This window comes from Corvus kubaryi, unplaced genomic scaffold (assembly GCF_017639235.1).
Source record: "Corvus kubaryi isolate FWS band 111438036 unplaced genomic scaffold, C.kubaryi_AGA036_p1.0 split3-131, whole genome shotgun sequence".
In the NCBI taxonomy this organism is placed as follows: Eukaryota; Metazoa; Chordata; class Aves; order Passeriformes; family Corvidae; genus Corvus; species Corvus kubaryi.
In genome coordinates, this window is record NW_024582083.1 from 6,052,606 (window position 1) to 6,076,786 (window position 24,181).

Genomic DNA, 24,181 nt, shown 5'->3' on the forward strand with positions numbered 1-24,181 from the left:
ATAAAAGTTTGAGATAATGTCATTAGAGATGTTTCATTTTTGTCTGTATTTATCTTAATAAGCAAGTTAGTTTAAGAGTACACGTGTTTTGATTCCATCTCAGTGCTGCTGTACAATTTAGAAGAAACTTCTGACTTGCCGTTCGTGGGTTACCATGCTAATCTCACAGCTGTCCCTCTAGCTGTGACTACTCGTAAACCTCACAGGCTGTAGTAAGAAGAGTAAGTTGGAGAGGTTAGAAATTCAGAGAAAATTGAGGGGTGTGATAGATTATGTGAAATTAGAGCAGTCAGAAGATTTTGTATAAAAGAGAATGTCATGCATCTGAAATATACGTTGGTGTGTGTTGCCCTTAGGAGGTGTGCACCACATGCTAGATACTCAGACTACTTTTTAATAATTGTCTGATAATTTTGATAAGCATATAATTGAAAATCTATAGATTCAAATTTGCTGAGGTCTTAAGTTCCTATTTATAGGAAAAGATGGATCTTTGTCAATCTGATTTCATCAACAAGAGGGAAAGAATACGATACACTGTGTGGTAACACATGGTTGCAAATGGTTTTTTACTTGGCTAGAACAACTTACAGCTGATCTCAATGAAAAAGCTGTGAGTTATATTCTTTGAACACCCCATGAAGCCATAAAAATATATCTATATATATCTATTGGACATTAAAGGTTTGTGATCCAGCACCATATTTACAATATAAAACCCAAGAAATAGCTTGAAAATTCTCATCTTCTGAATACACTAGAAATAACAGTTTGGGGTTCTTTTCCATATAAGAAATAGTGATCACGCTCTATGTGTAGCTGGCTGAAGAATTTAGTGATCTGTCTTAACTTCCTCATCAGTATCTACAGCATGTTTTAAAGGATCTGAATTATCTTGTGTACACTAATTATTCAAAAGAATTATTTAAAGTATTTGTGCAAATAAGTCTTGGTTTGTATCCTATTGTCTTCAAAATACAGAGTTTTCATTCTGTGTATAATTGCAATTGTCCTGATTCACCATGCGTAAGCACTTCTCACCTTTCACTGAATTAAGACATAATATTATCAAGCTTCTATACATATATTATTTTATTAAAATGAGGACTCTATTTTCATGGAATTTATGTAAAACATAAGAAGAAAAAGTAGTTCAAGAAACTGTACAAAATTAAGGAAGTTATTATAAATTTTGCAGTATTTTTCTCAGTATAGAGATGTACATATGAATGAGCTACAGAGAAATTCAGCTGCATATATGGTATGCAATTGAACTTCATAATCTCTGTGTAATAAATCATATAAATCATATGGACTTTTTTGTATTTTCAGCATTTTGTTCTATAATTTGTTCTTAACACTACTTTGCTCATGTATAACCTAGCCATTAGGTTGAAATAGTATACTGTGCCAATTTCATCTTTGATTGAGGGCTGTGATGTATATTCAAGCTGTGAGGAAAAGCAAAAATTAAAACAAAATATAAAAACAAAATGAGACAGATTGAAACACTGCAATGTTTTGGGCCTTAACTCTCTAAGCACAGATACAGTATACAATTCTGTAAAACAGTCTAAAAAATTCTAGTTTTCATTAAAGTATGATTCAGCTTTGCATTTGCTAACCTGAAATATTTTAATGATATGCACACACATCATGGAGTTAAGGAAGTTTTTTTCTTGAAAGTGCTTATTTTATTCTAAAACTGTAGCAAAAGCAAACATTGCTAGTAAAGATGTAGGTCTCAGTTTATACATGGAACTTTTCTACTTTAAACATCAGAATTGTAGAGATTAGATATATTTTACAGTTTACTGACTTATGTGACTATCTGGTAATTTCTTATTGTTTTCTTGGTTTCCAATTTTCTTTCTCTCTCCGTAAAAACCGAACGGTTTTTACTGCTTTATGGAAAACTTTCTTGCTGCAGCACTGCACAGAAAGAAATTACAACATCAGCTGTGAGATACAAGACAGGAATATCAGATATTTAGTAGCTAGAGTGAAAGAAATGAAGAAAAAAACCCACTAGAGTGATAGAGTTCTAGCATCAAATGGTCCATCTACGTATTATTTTTTTGATGTATTGTAGCATTCAAGTAACATAATACTTGAGCTAGGTTCTCTGATACTTGTATTGGTTAAATAAATAAATAAATACATAAAATCTTGATAGACCTCAAGCAAAACTACCACTGTTCTCAGACTTCTGTGTGTAAGCACTACCTAGGGTGCTTCAAAAATATAACATTCTGTGTCGAAATCAAATTCTTTTAATAATCCCTAGTGTTCCATCCTGATGCCATGTTTCAACTGTCTCTAATTCATGAAAGACAATTTCAACCAGCACAGACTACGTTAAAATACTCTTTTTTCTTAGTTCAATAGTAGGATGTTAATTTGCAAATACGTGCTAGTCAAAAGAAAAGCAGATGTTGAAAATTAGTAACTTGGAGTTTTGTTCAAAACTTGTAATTTTACAGTAATTTGTATCACATGAAATGACCTCTTCCATGGACATTGCTGTGCTGAATGAAAACATTTAACTAAGAGGTAGCAATTATTCCTCTTCACGGACAACACTGAGTTGGTTGGGAACATTGATCTGCTGGATGGTAGAAGTGCTTTACAAAAGAATCTGGACAGGCTGGACCAATGGGCCAAGGTCAATTGTATGAGATTCAATAAGGCCAGGTGTCCTAAATTATGTTTAACCTGGAGAAAAGGAGGTTCAGGGAAGACCTTATTGCTCTCTACAGCTACCTGAAAGGAGGTCGTAGTGGGGTGGGAGTCCATGTCTTCTCCCAGGTAACAAGTGACAGGATGAAAAAAAATGTCTTCAAATTGCACCAGGGAAGGTGAATTGGGTGTTAGGATAGTTTTTTCACAGAGAGGGTTGTAAAGCATTGGGACAGACTGCCCAGGGAAATGGTGGAGTCATCATCCCTAGAAGTGTTAAAAAAAACTGTGGATATAGGACATGAGTACATGGTTTGATGGTGAACATGGTGGTGTTTCTGGGCTGATGGTTGGACTTGATGATTGTAAAGGTCTTTTCCAGCCTTAACGGTTCTATGATTCTAATGCTGTGAATGCAGGTGATGAGATGACTTTGGCAGTCAGACACACTATTGCCTTCTGTTTTCATAGATTTTAAGGCACATCTGGGAGTGTTCCTAAACGAATGATATGGCATGTTTTTATACTCTTGATTTTTTATTGGTTTGGTAAAACACAGTTAAGCACATATTCTTTTGACCAGCAGCAAAGTAATATTGTAAAGTGAAACACAGGCCAATATGCCCTAAATCACAGATACATTGCTCTACCTGGAATACAAAAAGGCCAAGTCATGTGTCTAAAATAATTTTGTGAAGCAGGATAATGAACTCTTGGAGAGTGCAACTTTCCCAGCTACTGAACTGAGTTAGCATGTAAACTGGAAAGACTCAGCAATCTACTGAGATCTGAAACCTGTTTTTAAATTACCAATCCTAAGAAAACTTGGAATTTCGATTACAGATCCTATGATAAGAACTGCACTGGGGAAACAGGACAGAATAGTAGAGATTCATACTCATAAGCTCTGATTCCAGTAGTTCAGAATAAGGAAGAGTTTTTCTAACTTCATGTGGATTTAAAGGTTTAGTATGAGATGAAGAGGGAAAATGAGCAAACAATAGTTTGACAACAATTTAATACTGTCATTTTGGAAAAAGTAAAATATTCCAGATTTTTCTAGTTCAAAGAGATTAAATGCTAGCAAGGTTTGTTTACCTTTATATTGTACAAAATCTTAGGTTGCTGTATTTGCTTAGGTAAATTAAAATTAGAAAATATGGACAGTCTACAGCAGGTTTCTTAGGGTGCTAGTCTTTCTTCTTTGATGTAATTTTATCCCAATAGCCCTGCCACGATTTATGAACCTGAGAAAAGGGAGAATGTAGCCTGCTAGTGCAAAGTATTTGCTCCCTAAAACAAAGAAGAAACTGTAAAATCACATTGTCTTTGTTCTGCTCTTGGTATATAGTGTCATGCACCACCCCTTACACAATCAACTTCATGAAAATCAAAAAAAATTCAGGATACAGGTAAACTTCAGGAAGTTGTAAGGAAAGTAAGGGGACTGAGTGAAGAAGTCAAATGTTAAAAGAAATATACTGTTAGTTCTAAAGAGCAGAGTGTAATATCAGAAAAATAATAGTTGATACCTCAGTCTAAGTCAACCTCTTGAAGGAATTGAAATTTAATGTAGAAGCATCTATGATGCCTAATACTGTAAATAGAAATCATGCCTAAAATATATATGTCTGGTGCCTTTGAAAATGAGTCTTTTTAGAGTGTCTTTAAATATATTTTTTCTGCTGTCTTCTTCTTTCTTAAGAAAGCTGAATAGCACGGATCTGGGCAGGATCACAAAATGATCACGTTCTTCTGTCTCAGGAAATGACATTCTAGTAGTGGATCTCACTGGTCAGGATTAGTTTCCAGTATTGAAGGATGAATTCCAGAACAACTCAGTTTGGGTGGTTAGAACATTTCCTCTGAGTCTTCACCTTTGCTATTTATTGCCAGTTATATACATTTATTCTCACATCTTGAACTTAGTTTCTTCCACAGCTTTTTTTTACCACTATGGATAGTAACCATATTCTTTCTCAGATTACATTTGGGAAGACTAAACAGAATAAATAATTTCAGCCTTTTCAGTTCATAAACACAGTACTTAATGCATACATTCTGGTTGTTTAGTTTATAAGTGCATGACTCTGAATTTTGCATTTCTACATTTGATTTCATTTGGTTATGTTCTGTTAATGTAGTTGACAAACTCATAAAGCACTTCCTGTAAGACCTTTCATGTTTTTTATCTGTTGAAAATAAAGAAATTGTGCAAGTGACCTACACTGATACACTCCATTTTACCTGACTCATTAAGGTTTTACAGAAGATCCACCTCATTTAAAGAGCTTTAGTAGAAATCTTCCTTCAGACTCTAGCCAGATTCTTCTCTATATCATAATTCTTCTCTGCACTCCCACCTTCAACTTAACTTTCTCTGAAGCCAATATCAAATCTATCATGTTTCTGGTTTAAAAATAAAACTATTTAGCTCACTTAGAATCTCTCAGATTTCCATCACTAAAAATGGCAGTTGGCAAATCTGAAAATGTCCTTTTGGTATATTTTTCTTTTCCTTTTAGCATGTCCTTAAATCTTTTTTACTTAAATATTTGCTAAAGTCTTGTTTCTTTCATAGTTTCATCCCAAAACCGTAAATACAATTATAGTAGGTTTCTTAATATATTACAGTTATGGAGGTAATACTAGTAAATTACTCTTCAAACAAGGAGATTATCAATGTTTTTGTTTCATGATCCCTACTACAGCTGTTGACATTAGAAAACCAAAAATAAACAAGAATATGTACTGTAGTCTAGAATAGCAAAGTACTGAGATTTAATATGCTTTATTTAGACAGTTATTTCAGGTTATGTACAATTTCTAGAATGAAAGATTATTTGAAGGAGTGGAGTTAAGAACTGGATGCAACTCACATGTTGTGTGGCAAAAAGGTGAGCTGAGGCTCAGGGCTAGTCCCCACACACTGCTAGCTGTGCAATGCACACTGAGTCCAAAAGGCTCCATAGAACATTGACTCTGTATGCATCCATCCATCATGGATCACAGAACTCTTTCCAGCCCTTACAAGGAAAGTCTTAACTAAAAGCCTCACTCTGTATGGTATTTGTTTCCAATTATCACATAGAACATAACATGAAGTTATGACAAGTATATTACAGTTATAATGTGTCAATAAATTAGATGCTGCCATATAATTGAGCATATGCATACCTAAAACAAAATGGCAAATGGAAATGAAAACAAAATGGATGCCAAAGTAATGCCAGTGAGTGTCTCTAGCATATGTAAACCTGAGCATGTTATTTTGTGGAAATACTCTAAAGAGAAAATGTGTTTACCATGATCTGTGATCAATTTCAACTTGTGCTTGTAACTAATCCACTCATGTTGCAGCCAGTTTTATGTACTTAGTGACTAAACAGTGACTAAGCAGTTTATTTACATTAAAATCTGTTCTATCACCTAAGTCCCTAAACATCATAATGAGCTTGCAGCTCTTTTATGAGCAGATACATAGTTCTGCTTTATGTTTATTCCCTGGCTACAATTTTGAATTGATTTTAAAACCCAGAAATTCTCTTTCACTCAAATATGAACATGTTGCATTTAGAATAAAAGGAATATCCTAAGTGATACAAGAAATAACTGTTAAGAAGCCTAATTTTATGGGAGATAACATTATCGATATATGCCCTATGCATCTAGTTGATGAATTTATAAGATCTAATGTATTAAACATCCAGTCCTTAAAGCAAAGCATATGTGTAAATGCATTACACAGCAAGTTCAAGATTAGAACCTATGAATTTTATTCTTTGTGGATTCTCTGGGACTTACATGTTTTTATGAAGAAGTTTCTAAACATCTGTCATTTGCTAAATTAATGGAGGTTAGATTTCAAGAAGTTAGAATAGTTATAATGTAGTAGCTCCAGGTAATATGTGAAAATGCTGGGGTTTCGGAACTGAGGTCTAACTTCTGTAAAATTAGAAATTACAACAAACTGCTTTAAAAAAAAAACACTGGAAGCGCTGTATAGGCTATCCATTTTATTTATTAATTGCAACTCAAGAAATTCACATATTTCTGAATTCAAATGTAAAATATTACATGCTTTAATTTAGCACATACAGTAATTCTTTATGCTAACATATTTTCAATCAAAACATTATCATTGGAGTATAAAATATAATAATTTTAAAAGGTGTTCCATTTTCTCCATAATTTTCTCCAGTCTTAATTCTGTCTGCAAAGATATTTCAGAATTCACCATTTTTATTGTGTTCTTATTTATATGAGCTTGTAACGAGGAATTCCAAGAGTATGCAATAATCAACATAAAGTTCTTGCTGGTGTGAAGTGTTTGCCTGTCATAACTGTGTCAGTTTCCCATTCTGTTCTTAAGCACTGAGTTTGACAGATACACTCTGTGCCATCAGTGGCTTGCTCTGTACTGTTTGAAGGTGAAGCTGCCACAGTAATTTGTTTCAAAGAACTTCCAAATTTGGCTGAAAAAATAGCAGAATATATCCAGAGGAAAAGATACAGAAATTGTGAATATACTTTAAGAAAAGCACTGCTTATTAAGATATTTTAAGGAGGAAAAATAAAAATATATATTTTCTGCATCTATATATTTCTTTCTGTAAGTTGCTTTCCCATTTTGCTGTATTGTGAATATGAGAATGAATAGCAGGATAGAGATTCAATATGCAGGAATCTTTTAAAACTGATTTTTACAGTTAAAGAACATTTATATAAACAGGGTAGATTTCAGCTACATACGACTCAAACTTCTGACGGTGTTAATTTGGCCTTTATCAAAGACTTGAAAATTCTGCAGGTAAAAGGAAGTAGGTCCATTCTTAGCCCATTCTCAAACTCTTAGATACAGTGCAGGTCACAGGACTCCTAAACAACTGAAAGGGAAGGGTTATTTTTAAGAGAATGTCAACCCAAAGAAAACTTTAAATACATCGAGATATGGTAGGAATGAGTTCCTTTGATACAGACTTATGGTTTTCTTCCAAGTGTTATCAGTTTTGTCTTTGCTCATTAGGCAACAAGAGCACCAGACTTTCTGTACTCCATAATTTGCACCTCTTTCTGAAGAAATGCTTGCTTAATAGATCCTCTACAAAACCGTCGCAAAGAATTTACTCAAAATTTTGTTATATTGTAAATAGTTACTTTCAATACTGCAATTTTAAGTACAAACAGAATTGTCGGAAAAGAAATAACTTTTCCCTTTCCTTCTCTAAATTTATTTGTAAGACCTTGAACCTAGTAGTTGGATTAAGTGCACAACAAATAACCTAGGATCTCTTTTATTGACTATCTATTTTCCTCATTATCATCTACTAGCATATCATGCAAATAAATGCTAATTTAAATTTTCAAGTACTTCAAATAATTTCTAATACTTAAGCTTTTTGTGGAGGCCATCATATTGCCCACATCCATGGGGAATAGAAAAAGCCAAGTAAAATACTTCTTGAAATCTTTTAAAGTTATTTTGTGATTACTACCTCATATAGAACACTAAAATCAGTACTGATGTGGGGGATTGAACCTGTTTGTAAGGTTATGCTTGTATTTTTAATATTTTTATTTAAATCTATACAGCTTGTCATTTGATAGCAAATTTCACTGAGGAATTCCTCACTGTTCTGTTTTAATCTCTGATTGTCATGTGAAGTTATGTTTTGTTGTAATCAGAGACTATATGATCTAACAGTACAGTGAAGAAGCCACATATCTGTATTAATCTAAATAATCAAGACACATGAATAAAAGAGAGGAGCATTCCAGTGTCCAAAAACTTAAAATTCTAATGCATAATAAGTTTTTACAGTGTTTGGTAAATTGTCTAAGGATATGGAAATCAAGCTATTTTGGAGTGAGAGAGAACAGCTGAAAAACTCTGCCTTGCTCTTCTCGTTGAAGTCATAATTGTGTTTACATTTCACTCACACCCTCTTCTGAAATAGCACTACCTCATACCAAATTATCAAGGCAACCTCTGCCAGCAGTTTTGTCTACAAAACACTGAACTACTGGATCAAAACTGTGTCTTGGAGAGTTTTTCTATAGGTATCCTAATTTTCTACCCAAGTTAGATATTAGTTTTATTGCATATAAGAGGTAGGTGTTCATAAGCAGCAAGTGTCATTTGAAGAAATAAATTACTTGCATTAATCTCTTACTCGGCAATGATGTAAAGAACAATTTTTTTTTTTTCTCCACTGAAAAAGGTGTCTGAGATCTTCAAGACATTTTAGAATGTACGACATGTCAGTATAACATCACTGTCATAGTAGCAGCATATGAGTGGGAACAAAGTTTGAATAATTTTGAATTTATCACAGCTTTTTAAATACTTTTAGCTTGGAGGGGAAAAAGCAATTAATGTGAATTTATTGCATTTTAAATTTACTCTATTATAAATATTGTAAACATTTGTGTTCCCAAATATTATAAAAATTATTTTAGCTTCTGTTTAGGAAAAAGAAATCAGTAAAGGAAGTCAGACATAACAAATGAGAATTTCAGGTCCAGTGACATAGATAGACCTGGGTGCCTTATATCCACACACTTTTCAATCAAGTAATATGTGTACTGCAGTGGAATACACTGAAGACACTCTAGCAGCCAAGTAGACTTTGATCACTTTTGTTCATAAATGTGACTCATATTTCAGTAGCCTTTTTTTATAAGCTACTGATCTTCCCTAAACTTTACAGTGAGTGCTCAGTGAACTTAAAGAAGCCTTTACTCATTCTGCAAACAGACATTAAATACTCATGCTGGGTCACACTTTTTTTCTTAAAATATCAGATACTGTCTCTTTGTTGTAGTTTTTGTTTCTTTACTTGTTTTGTGCAATGTCCTTCACATTCTACAGAATAAGTTGTGGTGAAAGATGGGTTACTTTTTTTAATCACAATGCTTTCATTAATTCAGTTTTACAGCAGAAATTAAGTTTGAAAATACTAATTTGCCTACATTTGTTTTGTTTAATGATTTTTGTTGATTCGTTTTTCTTGTTGATTACTCCTATGCTTTCTGTTGATTGCATGGCACATTAAGATACTGTACACAATTAAAAATAAACATGATAAATACACTGTCATTAGTTTTCTGGAGGGAAGGCTAAGAAGAATTCCCTTTTTCCTTATAAAGATACAAGGCATAGTAGGGACTGCCTTATTCTTTTGATTTTTACAGTAGACTGCACCCATGTAAACAAGGCACTGGTAGAAATACATGCCATAGCCTTTGGTCATGCTGCTTTGTGCTGGTATGGTGTCTTACTGGATCTAAGATAGGACCATTATTGGTTAGGAATTTTGTCCGGATTGGAGCATAAGGTGTGGGCTCTGTGCAATCTGTGAAAGTTGTATGTTATATGTTCTTGGTGTGAAATGAAGTCATGTGGGAATCTGAATGTTTCAAACCTGCTGATGAAATGTGAGACAACAGCAGAAAATAGAGAGGGTCAACCTTGGTGCACCGTTCTCTGTGTTGCCTATTCAGCATGACCTCTGGAGTGGGCTGTGCCCTATGCTGCACCAGGTTTTAGGTAAAACACAACCAAAAACAAAAAATCCAGGAAAGAAATAACATCTGACTTGAAGAGGTACTACTTGAAGGTGTAGTCAAAGCTCTAGTTTGCTCCTGCTAGATCTGCTTTGTCATTGCCTTTTCCAGTTGAGCTGACTGGGTCCTTTTACTACCTCTCTACTAGTCAGAACAGTTGTTGACCCATGCAGAACACATACTTCCCCCTCCAAGGGTGAAAAGCGGCTTTGTTAGCTGTGTTGTCTTAGGTCTCCCAGAGGCATCATGACTATCAGAGGCAGAGTGCTACCCAAAAGTTTTGGGAGTAGTGCTTCCTTGCTTTTTTTGGTTTTTTTTTTAATGCTACAAGAATTGTAAATAACTTTCCTTAAAACATCTCAATCTCTAGTCTCTCTGGCGAAAAACCCAAAAAACTACACTTCATATGGTCATTTGTAGCCAGAAGTACAGTTTTAAAAACATAGCATGGAGAAAGAGGGTGAAAACTGAAGTTTTTTGCTTCCAACAGAGAGCAGTACTGAAAGTAACTCTAAAAGAGATGTTAAAAAACATTTGGTTTAGATTTTAAGCTCTCTAGGAAGTCACCTTAGTGATGACTTTCTGAAACACTCTCTTGTCTCCTACCTCCTTTAAGTTAATTTTATGTGATAATCCCTGGGATTCAAATCCAAGGAGATAGTTTTTTGTTCCTTTTATATTCATTTGAAATCATTAATTATATCAGCAATTGCTCTTTTCTTGGCAACATCAAACATGCCTATTGTAACCAGTCATTACAATGTTTTAAAGCAATAGTCATCACAGAAAAGTAACATTCTATGCATTATCCGATTTTTTAAAGTTTGCAAGGTTGTGAATATTTACAGTTATTTGGATGAATGAGTGAGGGTTGCCAAGAAAATACAAATACTTCAATAAGTATATTCTTAAATTTTTAGGGGATATATAGATCATGATTTTGAGAAACCAAGAATATTTTCTGCTTTGTTCATATTTTGATAGTATACTTCTCTTTGCTCTTCCAATAATTAAGTCTTATGACATTCCAGAAAGCATAAATCCTGCTGAGATGTTTAGGTTTGGTGCAACCTACTGATGTACAAACAAAATTCAAAAAAAGAAAAAAAATACACCCAGGATCATAGCAAACTGTTTTGCTTTTACCTTTGAAAGAAAATTGAATGGTGAAGTAGTATGGTCTACTGAAACTGTTCTAGCCTCGTTGTTAACTAGAACCTCCTTTTGAAATTCATTGCCTTCAATTACATTTTTAAAAGAATTTTAATTATGTGCCTGAAAAGAATAAAGATGCTTCAGGCTCCATTTGTTTATCGTGGAAGGCGTAAAAAAATGAGGACAGAGCTTCCCAGCTCATGCAGGGGTTGCAGAGAGAGAGAGATGACTTTTAATTCGACAAGTTCAGAGAGATTTCTTAGTTTGACGCGCACAGCAGGGGGTCTTTGAGTGCCTGGCAATACTTCAGCATTCTGAGCTTTGAAAGTCTTTCCCTGCAGCAGAAATTGTATCAAAAGCCAGTGATAATATTCCCTGCAAGGTAAAGGACCCTATTGAAGATTTCTAGAGCTGTTTATTTATTCATCACAGTTTTTTCTTTTAGGACGTATAAGACGTATAGGTAATAATTCACACAGATGCTAAGAAAATGAAATAAATAAAAAAATAAATAGGGATCTCTCATTAATCCTTCAATTTTCCCTTAAGTTTTCCATAGGCCATGTTCAGCTATAGGCACATTCACCTATAAAATTTCCTGTCATTCCCTGTCATATATTGTGCATGCAATCTTCACTTGAAATCTCAGCTTTTCCTCATTTTTATCAGAATTGTAATTTTTGTCTGCCTTCTACCACCAACTGAGCACATAAGATGTTTGTGGCTGTTTCTTTCCACTAAACCCTTAAAATGATTGATTAATTTTATGGAAGAACATTTGATTTCTTAGGGGTCTTTTTAAATCTTATTTTTAAAGTAGATTTGAGATAGCTGTTTCAAAGCCAAAATTATAGTGTTATTTATATTCCAGAGATCAGACTTCTAATGCTTTGACATTACTTTTATTTGAAAAGTATACACTTATGATTTTTTTATTTCTGGTTTGGTTTTGTTTTGTTTCTGCAGCAGAGCTGGGACTGTGAGACTACGACAACCTTTCCCTTGTGTAATGTCAATGTCGGCTATCACTTTGGCAGAATCACCCAGCTCAGTGAAGACAGAAAACCCCTCCTTTCTTCCTGTTTTTTCATCTGCTGGTGGCATTCCAAGTGACCTTCCCTCATAAATATTGGTGAGTGACCACATGGGGAAAGCAGTTCCTTGGTGCAAAGAAACTTGTTTCAGAAAGCTATGTTGACCTGAGGGGTTTCCATTTTCTCCAAGTTTCAAAAAGCCCTACATATGCAGATGTGGCTTGTGGAGTGTTTTTTCCCCCTTCTTTAAATAATAACTTGAGTTATTTAGCATCATTTATTTCTCTAGACTTACAAGCATTTATAGAACACTGCCATGTCCTAACTGTCCAAACTATAATAACCAGTCTTTCAAAATACTGGTTTGCAGAGAGAAATATTTCCTGACAGCACACAAGAATCTCTCCTCTCTTCCTATTACTTTCTCATGGCTAAGTGTTGTGGAATGCTATGAATTTATCATAACACCCCAACTATGGCAAGAAGAAAGTTTCCCAAGTGCAGGAATTAAGGAAGATAATTAGAGGCTGTGTTCTGGGATCTTTCTGGTTGGGGAAGTATGCCTAGAGTGAAATCAGAAATTCTGATACCTTTAGGGCAGTCCAGCAAAGATGTTGTAACTTTAGTAGTTCCACAAGGCTGTCTAAGTTACATGGTTCAGTACTGAAAAACTTTCCAGGTCATTTGAGGCTATCACAGCAGATTTACCCTGCTTGAGACAAAAAGATTTTCAGTCTTGAAACCAGATGAGTAGATAGTGAAATAGTCACCCATGGCTCAGGAATAGTTACAGGACTGTAAAACATAACAATATAAAGTACATGCACAGATACAAAAAATATTTAACCTTGCTTGGAACAGTTTGGAAGCTGTAAATAAGTGCAAGATCTAAGACTGCAAATTATTTAAGTGTTGGTTACATGTATTAAAACTAAGCCATGGACAAGAAAAGTCACTTAGACAGCTGTCATTCAGTATTAACTATGTTATTGCAATTATCTCCTATCCAGACAACCGTGATGTATCATTTATGACTATATAAGTAATGTTTGATTTTTTCTTTATTTTTTTTCTTAACCGTATGTGTACTTGAAGTACATCAGTTTAAAGGACCAGAGCATCTTCAAAAGAAATATTAATAAATGCATTAGGCATCAGCCTAATAAAATATTATTCATTATTCATAAAATATTCTTCATTAATGGAACATATTCAGGAAATGGAAGGGCTGGTGTACCTACTGTATCTCTCTGCTTAAAGAGTGAACAGTGTTGCTATTTATAAGTTCCTCAACTATGTGTTAGAATTGTCACTAATTTCTGTGACTACTAGTAATCTCAGTGAAGAGAAAGAAGAGGGGAAAAAATTAGTAGAATTGCATAAATGTGTATGCTCTATCAATGTTCTTTCTTTGTTTTTGTATCAACTATGTGATGGAGTAGTGGCTACTTAGTAATTTGGAGGTTTGCATTTGTGTACAGGTACACAGGTAAATCAGTATCAGGATTGGTTTCGAGGATTTGTGCAAATCTCTTAGAGCTGAAATAGGTCTTCAGTCTTGGATGGGATCGTTGTAATAACAGTTCCAGAAAAAGAAATGTATTAATACACTTTCTACAGCTTTTCATCTAGTAACATTGTGGTACTCAAACCCACATACTATAACATTTAGTTCGGTCACTTATGATGATAAGGTTGCATACCACTGAAAACATGAAACAATGAGAGAACACTCATCTTTTGAGAAAGGCCTTCTTTAACTGTGTTGCCATTTTAAACTTCTCTGTCAACTCTTTTTTTATATCTTCAGAGCACGTTGTGTAGATTTATAGTAGCTTTATGGAATAACTTGCTGTTTGATCCATACTATGGTATTTTGCATATGTAGCTGCTTTCTTTTAAAATGGACAGGACTGAACTATACACAGTTCAACAATTAAGGACCCCGATTTTCTTCTTTCCATGCCAGATTCCAAGTATAGGTATACAGTTCACAACTCATTATTTTAGGTTATAATGACACTTTTTGAAGTCTTGCAAGAGCAGCTGGTATACTAAAAACAGGTAATTGGGTGATCACAAGTTCTGTTGGTACCACAGCAACTGCATTATCCTCACTAAGAGAGTGCAGCAGGTTTGCAGAAGTCAGGATGTTACCAGACAGGATCAAATGTAATCATTACCATTTATCAGTACATAAAATATCTGTTATATATATAAAAAAAAAGATAGCTTTTTTACTTTTGGCTACATTCACATTACAAAGAAGTGACCAAGTATGCAATAATTTGTAATATTATATTTTGCTGTTTTAATTGCTCTTTCATACAACCCTGTACTTCAGTGTGATCTACCAGATGGTTCTAGATTCAATAATTTTCTGCCATTATTGCATTTTGCACATATTTGATATTTTGTTCAAATGTGGCATTTTACAAAGGGTAAGAGGGCTTAATGAAAAAAAATTGAGGGGCATACATTGATAAATAAATATATTAAATATTGCATAAATATAAATATTCCCTCTATGTGAAGAAAGTGGGATTAAACACATTTTGGTTTTAGCCTATTGTGTCACAATGGGATTCATCCACCTGTGATTAATTTATTGGTTTTTCTTAAAGCCCCAACTATTTATCAGGAGTTTGGTAAAAAATCCAGTGTAAGTTCTAACACAGAACTTGTAAAGGCAAGTTTACCCTTTTGAAACCTGTAGCTCTGAACCACATACGAAACTTTATGAGGACACTTCCTTGCAACTAGGTTCAAATATCAATTGAATCTGCACAGTGCATTAACTTCCAGAAGTATAAACTGTCATTAAATAGTGTTCTCCCCTAAGTAAATGACTTTGCTTTAAAAGAATGTACATTTTTCTTTCAATCTATATGGTTTTTCTTCTGTTTTTATTTTTCTTGTATCTAAACTCTTAGGAATCTGATGTAACTGGAATCATGGAAAAGTTGCATAGTCTGCCAAGTAGCAGAAACATGATGCTTAAGGAGGTAGAACTAATAAAGCCAGCTTTCCTCTGGAAATCTTGTTTTCTTTGTACTCTAAGGTCACCAATTTCAACTGCAACCCTGATTTCCCTATTCCCCTTATTACTCTCTTTGCCTCAGAAACAATAGAGCTGTGCTTAGTCTGCACCTCCCTGAATGCTGAGTAGCCCAGCCATCTCCTATCCATGTTCCTGTCCCTGGGGATATTAATTTAGATCTCCATCCTTGAAACTTGTAAGTCTTAATTATCTTTAAGATTTGCTTTTTTTTCTCCGATTTGCTTAGCACTTGACAATCACCCAGCTAAAAAATTGCTAAGTGAAGGGAGTTAGAACATACAGACTGCAATTTTAGCCTTAGGTAAGGCTAAAATATGCAGGCATTAGAAAAGATACAAGAAATAGCTGGGATCCCCATGCTGCCATTGGGATTAAGGGACAGCTCAGTAAAAAAAAAACTTTCCACAAATGATTGGGGTTTTTTTAATTAAACAGCAAATTTTTGTGAATGATACTATGATTCTTAATTCCTTTTTGGATCTTTTGTTTGTTCAAATAGCAGATAAAACAAAATTATTCCCCCTGTCCAAGGTTTTTAAATTAAAAAATATATTAAAGTGAATTACTGATGTTTACTTGAGATTTTACAGTGATTGTTTAGCTAGGTCATCCCAAACGCTTATGTGCAAGTCTAATTAACCAATAAGTATTGAGAAGACTTGTTAGTGATTGTTTACATGAAATGTTCGGAGATGAAAGAAATTAATAAATAATTCTGAGTCATCAAAATATTAATATAAAATCACAAAAATGCTGGGAAGTACTTGAATAACACATCTGAAATTCCTCAGATGTGTCACGAAAATTAATTTTAGCACATCGCAAACAAAATAGAAGAAATTGTATGCACAGATGGAAATCATGAAGATAAGTTGTTCCTTTTCTAAGGTAAATATAATTTTGATTATATGATTTGTTTGAGTACAAGAAAAACTTTAAGATGTGAATGTTACTGTGTTGTTATTTTCTGTATGAAAGTCTGAGGCAATCTAAGTTTACTCCTGTGTAAAGGAAGTAAGTGAGAGGGCTCTGAAGAGATGCCAAAAGCCTTTTGAGTGACAGCATTTAGGAATCACAAGCTATTCATGTGGTGATACTTTCAGGTAATTCAGTAGCTGTCTGATATGCTATTCAAACATCCAGGTCAACGTTATTATGCATAGATTCTTGTTACTTGGTTGCAATTACACAGCAAAGCTGAAATAAAGTCATTGTTATTCAGATACCTTATTGCAAGAGGAGGGAAGAAAAGATATTTCATAAATTTGTTTTGTTTTCTGTTGTTTGTTTCACTTTTTGCTTTCTATTTTATGCCTGTAACAAATTTGATTCTTATTTTCATTTTAGTTCAGATTAGATGCATTTTTAACTAAAGATTTGTACTTATGAAACTGTGAATTTTATGATTTTATGGTGACTTTAATAAGGGACTTGTATATGAGTACCACAGAGAATGATGGCATCACTTAAGTTTCAAGCATCTGGTACTTGGACTGTCACCCAACTCTATTATGTGCTGTGAACTAAGTGACAAGTTTCAGCATAAGATGCTAAAATGAGTAATGCCCTAAGTGTGGGGATAAGAGATATGCCACAAATCTCATAGTTTTGGGCTACAAAGAGGCATCTTTGTCAGAGCAGGAGTTGCAGCAGACTAGAAGTAGAGTAAATGTGAGAACATTCACAAGGTTAAGGGTGCCCATATTAATAACTAAAGCTTTAGTTCAGTTGCCATTCATAGCCTTAGAATTCTGTCCTTGCTGTGTCAGTCTGTGTGTCTCTAGTGTCAGGCACTGGCTGTCCCACTAGGAGGATCGTAAGGGAATCAGGCTTCTGAGCAAGGTCCATTTAGACACACAGTCTAGACACCATTCTTAAGGAAGTCTCCTCTGTTCATCACTAATGTTGAGAAACTTTAGAAAATAAAAGGGAATAGGAGGATCAGAAGGAACACAACTGCAGCCTTGCAGTTATTCCAGTCTCCGTTGAGAAGGGAGAGGTCCCAGTCTCAGTTTTAAGGACTGCTCATACATTTTTTACTGAAGAGTCATTGGAAAAAGACCTTTCAACTTAAGAGATTGATTTTTTATAACAGAGAAAATATTGACTTAACAAAGGTTACCTAGAACTCACATAAAATAGAATTAAGATTTTATTTGGGTTTGTATGTTATGGATATAAGCCTTTGGAAGCAAATACACTTTTTCAACTTTTTTTTTTTAAACCTTACTTGTTAGGAAAAAAGATATCTTCTATATCCTACAGTGCACTTTACTTCACATGAATCCCGGGATTCATGTCAGGGACATGAATCATTCAATTAGGGCATTTTTTTCTTCAGTACTCAGTCTCTTTCTGTCAGGTATACAGCTTTTCTGTTCATACTTTTCTGTTTGCTTCTCAAAAGTATGATTAAAAGGCATTCTGGACCCTTGACTATGTAAGACTTCATTAAAGAAACTTTACATGTATATTTTCAAAGTGGACTGGCAATGATCATATTTGCTGTGAAGTAATTCCTGTGACTCTTTGGTGTAAATGATATTCTTCTGATTTTGAATGTATTCTAGTTATCCATACCAAAACAGCAAAAGTATGTAAACACATAGAGTGCAATTAATAGGCAAAAATGAGGAATTTAGGGCCAAGGAGTTTGGGTTTTTGTTAATACCAGTTGGTGCTATTATTCCTTGTAACTTATTGACACAGCCCTTGCATTACTGTTAAACCAAAATGAATAGGGCATCAGTTTGCACTTAGACTTTCGAATCATCAGTGGGCTGTGACCAACTGACAGCAACCAGCTACCAAACTGAACATTTGCCAGCCAGCTACATCTAGATTGATGAATTTCTTGCACAGCTAAATATTCAAGCAGTCTAAAGCAGACATCAGGGACTAAGGTACTTTAAAAGAGTTATATTCTTCTTTTAGTGTCACACTTTAGCCACTTGCAAGGTTTTCATTACCACATTTTACAGTCCTAGCTCAAGGAACTGAGTATAAGATGTGCTAAGGCAACATCAGCACTTGCAGACACAAAGAACTAAATTGTAAAGGTCTTCTTCTCTTCTTATGTGTCCACAGCAATATATGATAAATTTTTCTCCCAGTAATTTAAAGCATGAATTTAAGTATATCTGGAAATCTGATTTGCCCTCAATCAAATTCTCTATTCTGCTATATCCAATGCAGTCTCTTATCTCCAATGCAATCCAGTTGGTGTGTGCTCGCACAGACTCCGTGGGCCAGTATAAAAGACAAATTCAGACGGACACAAGAGGAGCCAGATTCTGTCTTCATGGCCAAGTGATAGGACAAGGGTTAATGGCTGCAAACTTAAAGAGGACAGGTTTAGATTAGATAGTAGGGAGAAATTCTTTACTGTGAGGGTGGTGAGGCACTGGAGCAAGCTGCCCAGAGAGGTTATGGGCTCTGCATCCCTGGCAGTGTTCAAGGCCAGGCTGGACTGGGCTCTGAATAACCTGGTCTAGTGGGAAGTGTCCCTGTTCATGGCAGGAGGGTTTGAACAAGATGCTCTTTAAGGTCCCTTCCAACCCAAACCTATTTCTATGCCTTAGGAAAAAAAAAAAAAGCTGTTTCCGTCTCAGCTAATTTTTAAATATATTCACATGCCAGGTAAATAAAAATTCAAAATGCATGCATACTAAAGGTTTTTAATGTATTAACAAAGAAAACTTATGCTTTAGCTGATGGGGTCTAGTCTACTAATCAGAACCATATAAGGTTATAGACATATTTTATGCTGTATTATTTTCTGACGCCAATATTAATAGTGATTTTTAATGCATAATTGATTTCTATGTCAGTGTGAAATTCTGAAATTAAGTGTACGTATCATTCAATTAGAAAGACAACTAAACGTATAATTTTATGTCTTCAGGGCTAAATGAGCTATCAGTCTGGTTTAAAATTTTGGAAACTGTATGTAGCAAATGTGAACATGAGTTTGAACACTGAGGAACCTATGGTTTATTTGTTTTCAGATTTGAAAATTCACCTAGCTCCATGGAAAGTTTCAAAACTATTGTCATGTTTTTGCCTCAGAGGATACATCAGTGAATGTTACATTCATAGCAGACTAAGGTCCCAGTCTTGAAGCTGTCCTAATTCTTTAAAAACTTCTGTGCAGGCAAAGAAGTTTTCAGCTTGTGGATGGTTATAAAGGCAAGGCCTTTGCTCTATGGAGAAGCGCCCTTACTGTGTTAGGGCAGAGCTGTACCAGGGGAATACTGAGGTCAAACTAGCTTCAGGCATTGATAAATGCTAAGTTACCAGGAGTTGAACATTTGGAGGATGTATTTTCCCATCCAAGTGTTTCTTTCCTTTCTAACAAGAGAGAAACTGGATTCAAATGAATGCACATCTTTTTTCTAATTAAAAAAAAAAAGAAATTAAATAATAGGCCCACTAAAAAAAAAAAAAATTCTTTCTCTGAAAAACTCCATCCATGTTTTATTTAACTGACCAGTTCTTGCTACCTCCTTTAAAAAAGAAATTAGCTGCTAATATCCTGGGAAATATTTGTGTTAAAGGTCATATTAAACAAAAGTCAAATCTAGACTATCTGAGAAGTCTGGAGAAGATGTTTAATGCAAATTTTTTGTTGAAAAAAGATGTGTGTCACTGCAGGTCATCTCTGAATATTCTTGTTGGGGTTTCTCTGTTGGATATGCAATCTCAGCTAAATGTTTTGAAGAGGAGGAATCAAATAAATTGCCCTATTTTGGGTCTTTCTCATCTGTATACAGTTGTGCAGCTCTAGTAGACCTGAAAATTGCCCAGAGACAAACTTAAAAAATAGAGTGCTTTTGAGGCAGAAAATTGCTTTTCTGCAGCATGGTCTAAGGGACAGGATGTGACAGGAGGACAAGGAGTTGTCACTGTGTAGTGATATTGTAAGGCATATCTTACATAACAAAAAGGATCATTTGTCTCTTTTTTTCTTTCATTTTAAACTACAAGAGATTTAATTGAAACAGTTGGAGGTATCACCCCTAAACCAAGAACAAGCTATTATAATTTACAATTAAAACTGAAAGTTCCTCCCTTAACCCACTTGTAGCAGCTATTCATTGCAGAGTGCAAGTGGGATGGATGCCTGTCCACTACTTCAGAAGCCTTATTCTCAAAAGGAAGAGGGAAAAAAACCCCACCTCATTGTACATGCATGTCAAATATTAGCATGGTTCTTGTAGTATAATAATAAAAGAAAGTGGTTTGTGCTTTTGATTAGCCTCTTGATGTTTCAGAGTGGTTTTGTATGGCTTAATTTTCCTTTTTATGGCAGTTTGTACATATAAAACAAAATGAGGAAAGGAGGGGAGGGGGAAAGAAATGTGCCATTTATATACCTAGGATATGAGGCCTCCTTTGGGCCCATTATACATTAATGGGTCAGCTGAGATTTATTAGGATATGTATATTAATCTTTATACACATTCACATACTATAATTGTTCCTTTGGTACTATAATGTGATTAGCTGTGAATTTGTGCAATATTAACAATAATATGGATTTCCATATTACAGAACAGTAATAACAAATGGTTATTAAAAATGCATGTAAAGTATGGGATGTGAATGCACTTCTAAATTCTCAGTAATCTGATTATATTCTGTTGTTTTTAAATACCAAAATGGTTTAAGTCTTTACTGTAAAGTAAAATCTAGTATAAAAAAATCAAAAATTTTATGTTACACAGAAGTGAACAAAGGAATCTGAAGCTCTCTTAAAGAAAGATTAGTGTCAGTTTCTCATAGAGAGCCGAGATGTGGATTTTTGCATTACTATTATTTGAATATGTAGCAAAAATAGAATGTAGAAGGTAACAGAAAATTCAGCATTGATACCTCTCTACATCAAAACTGAATGGATCTTCCCTCCTCACGTCTGTCATGGTGTGATAATAATTCCACATATAAGGCAGTCATTTTGTGCTACAAAGATGTAGTATAGTAGGTATATAGAAAAGGAGGAACTATTAATTTTAATTTTGTGAAGCTAATTATTTTTTAATTTCTCTGAAGTTAATTATTTTTTAATTTCTTAAATGGTTTAAAATAGAGCAGCCAGTTTGTTTTCAGATGGTTTGTGACAATAGTAGCTCTGTGGGGCACAGGGTTGTATACCCTCACCTGTTACTCTCCTTCTGTTTTGTGATCGGATATGACAGCTGCTTATAGCATGGTCCTGATACCACCACAGGTGTGGGTTCAATCCCTGTATGGGCCATTCACTTAAAGTTGGATTCCGTGACACTTGTGTGTCCCTTACAACTCAGAATGTTCTGTGATCAGTGGTCTAGAAGTTCCAGGACTTGGCATTGAGAGAGACAGAGGAAGAACATTGAGAGCTGCTTATATTCTCCTCATAGAACATATACTCACTCCTTCCTCAAAAACTTGGAAACTTTACTCTCAAGTTATTTTCATAAGGTAGTGATATTTTTAGAATAAAGGTTTGTTTACCCTCCCTTCGTGACTCCATAGTGGGAAGGTGTCCTCTTTGACCCCTCTTTCCTGAATCATAAATTTCTATCTTTACCTTGTGTATATCTGTGGGAATACAAGGAATTTTTTTATTATAGCTTCTACCATTTACCATGTAGACTTAAGATTCAGTCTTTGGTGATTTTCAAAGGTCTTACTATAATCACAGTTCCCACTTTTCTTTCATCTGAACAAGTTTTAAGATTCATTAATAGATTGCATACTGCAAAATATGACCATAATGGCTCATTTTTATCTTCATCTTTTAGAAATGCTCCTTTCCCAACTTCAATATTTTTTCGTCCTACAGGCCCCCAGATTCTTCACAGGATGTGTCCTTGATAAACACAGGGTAAAGCAGGGTTTATTTTTTTGTTATGCACTTAAAAGGTATTCTTTATTTTAAAAGGCTTTCTTTATTTTTGTCACTTTGTTTTATTTGGAAATACAATTTCCCCATATTTCCATTTTGTGCTTCAATATTCAAAAATCCTACCAAATAAACAAGTAAGTTAGGTGTAGGATTTCTAGCTGTTTTATTTTTATACAAACTGTAGAAAAAAGCCACCTACCTTATTCCTTCTCATGGTATTATGCAATTTAAGTAGAGGGACTTTTGCCATGCATTTTACATGAAGATGATGAGTATTCCATTGTATTCAAATGCTTGTGGAATTGCTGTAAAATGACATACAGCAGGTGGGCCAGTGTCATTTGTGAAAGTCTCTCTGAACTGCAACTTGAGCTGCTGCTGTTTCTCACTGGCATACAGTACAGCTTCAAGGCAACTACTCTTCTCTTGCTTAGCTATTGCTTTTTATTTTGCTGTAAATCAATCCCTTATGTTCAGTTCATATTTGTTTTGTTATTTGCTTCTGCTTATTAATTTGTGACTGCAAAAGGAAACAAGTAAAAGGCAGCCATTAAAAGCACAGTTCTCTGCAGTGTCGTTTCAGCAAGGGCAGGGTAGTCCACAGCTTCTATTTGAAGTGCCTTCTCTCATGTTTGATTGGACTATTTTAACTTTGTGGGAACCTAAGTAAATGTTTTTGTATTTCAGCTATGTCATAGCTAACGCTGCTGTAGATTAGCTATAGCTGTTGCAAAGTCCTTCTCAATATTTTACAGTGCTTTCTCATCATTTTAATGACAACTTTAGGAATGTGTATAGCCAGGTACTGGATCAATATTGTTACTTATCATTATGGATTGAAAACTAATATTAGAAATTAATTTAGACTGCAAGAATAAGTATGTATATTCATTAACAAATGTACTGGAGAAATAGGTTAAGAGCATTTCGAGCTGTTTACGTAACTGACATAATTAGTCTTGAAAAGAAAACCAATGATTTATGTAAAGAAATTACACGATCTGCTTTTTTGATTTTGAACAAATTTTCATTATCTGTTTTATTTAAATTTTCAGTTATCTAATCTGGAGAAGATCATTTTATAGTTATGAACATACTGTTTTAAATAAAATTAAGTAGAAGATTAAAACTCCTTATGTTGGAACATTGATTACCCAATTATATTTGTGTCATGCTCTTCTCTTCAACTGTGAAATTTTAAACTAAGCTGTTCTTTCAGAAACATTGGCACTTACGTTTGCAGAAGTTAGAAAAGGATATTTTCAACTGTCTCTGGTAGTTTTGTTGCTTCAACCTAATGAACACAGTTAGTTTTGATTCCCTTGTTTGCTAGCTATAAATAGCTCATAATCTTTATGAAATTATAAAACTGGTCATAGTGCCTCTGAAATGAATCCGTTTTCTTTTCCCTGGATGGGAACATACTGAAGGCTTTGCAAGCAGAGCAGGATATATTGGCTTAGTTCTCCAGTGACAATCCACTGCTTCATACTTACCCTTATACAGCAGTTTCAGTAGGAATCTTTTTACATGACTGATCTTTGAATTTGAACAGTTTATTAATTTTAAATTCTGTTCTTTTTCATAAGCATTATGGATAACCGTATTAATAATGATATTAGCACTATCATATTTTTAAAGTACCTTCTTGTCTCCCCACAAATTTATTTCCCAGTGTTGCAGGAGGCTGTTGTCTGTTGAGTTGCCATTTCCCAGAAAAGGGAAGTGACATTATTGAATTACCTGGAGAAATTTGCCTAGAAGTGTTCGTTCGCTATTAGAGACCATACTCAGCCAGTT

At 34.4% G+C, this 24,181-nt stretch overlaps 1 protein-coding gene across 22 annotated transcripts in view; it reads left to right on the forward strand.

The window, feature by feature from the left end:
• The window catches only part of TENM3 (teneurin transmembrane protein 3), a 1,314,113-nt gene that overhangs the window by 492,213 nt on the left and 797,719 nt on the right, over positions 1-24,181 (forward strand). For 21 of the 22 annotated variants that reach the window (XM_042015030.1, XM_042015032.1, XM_042015041.1 and 18 more), the window contains one exon: positions 12,367-12,532. The gene's annotated coding sequence lies outside the window, so the exon portion shown is untranslated. The remainder of the gene's footprint in view (positions 1-12,366; positions 12,533-24,181) is intronic. The other variant, XM_042015011.1, reaches the window with a different exon arrangement.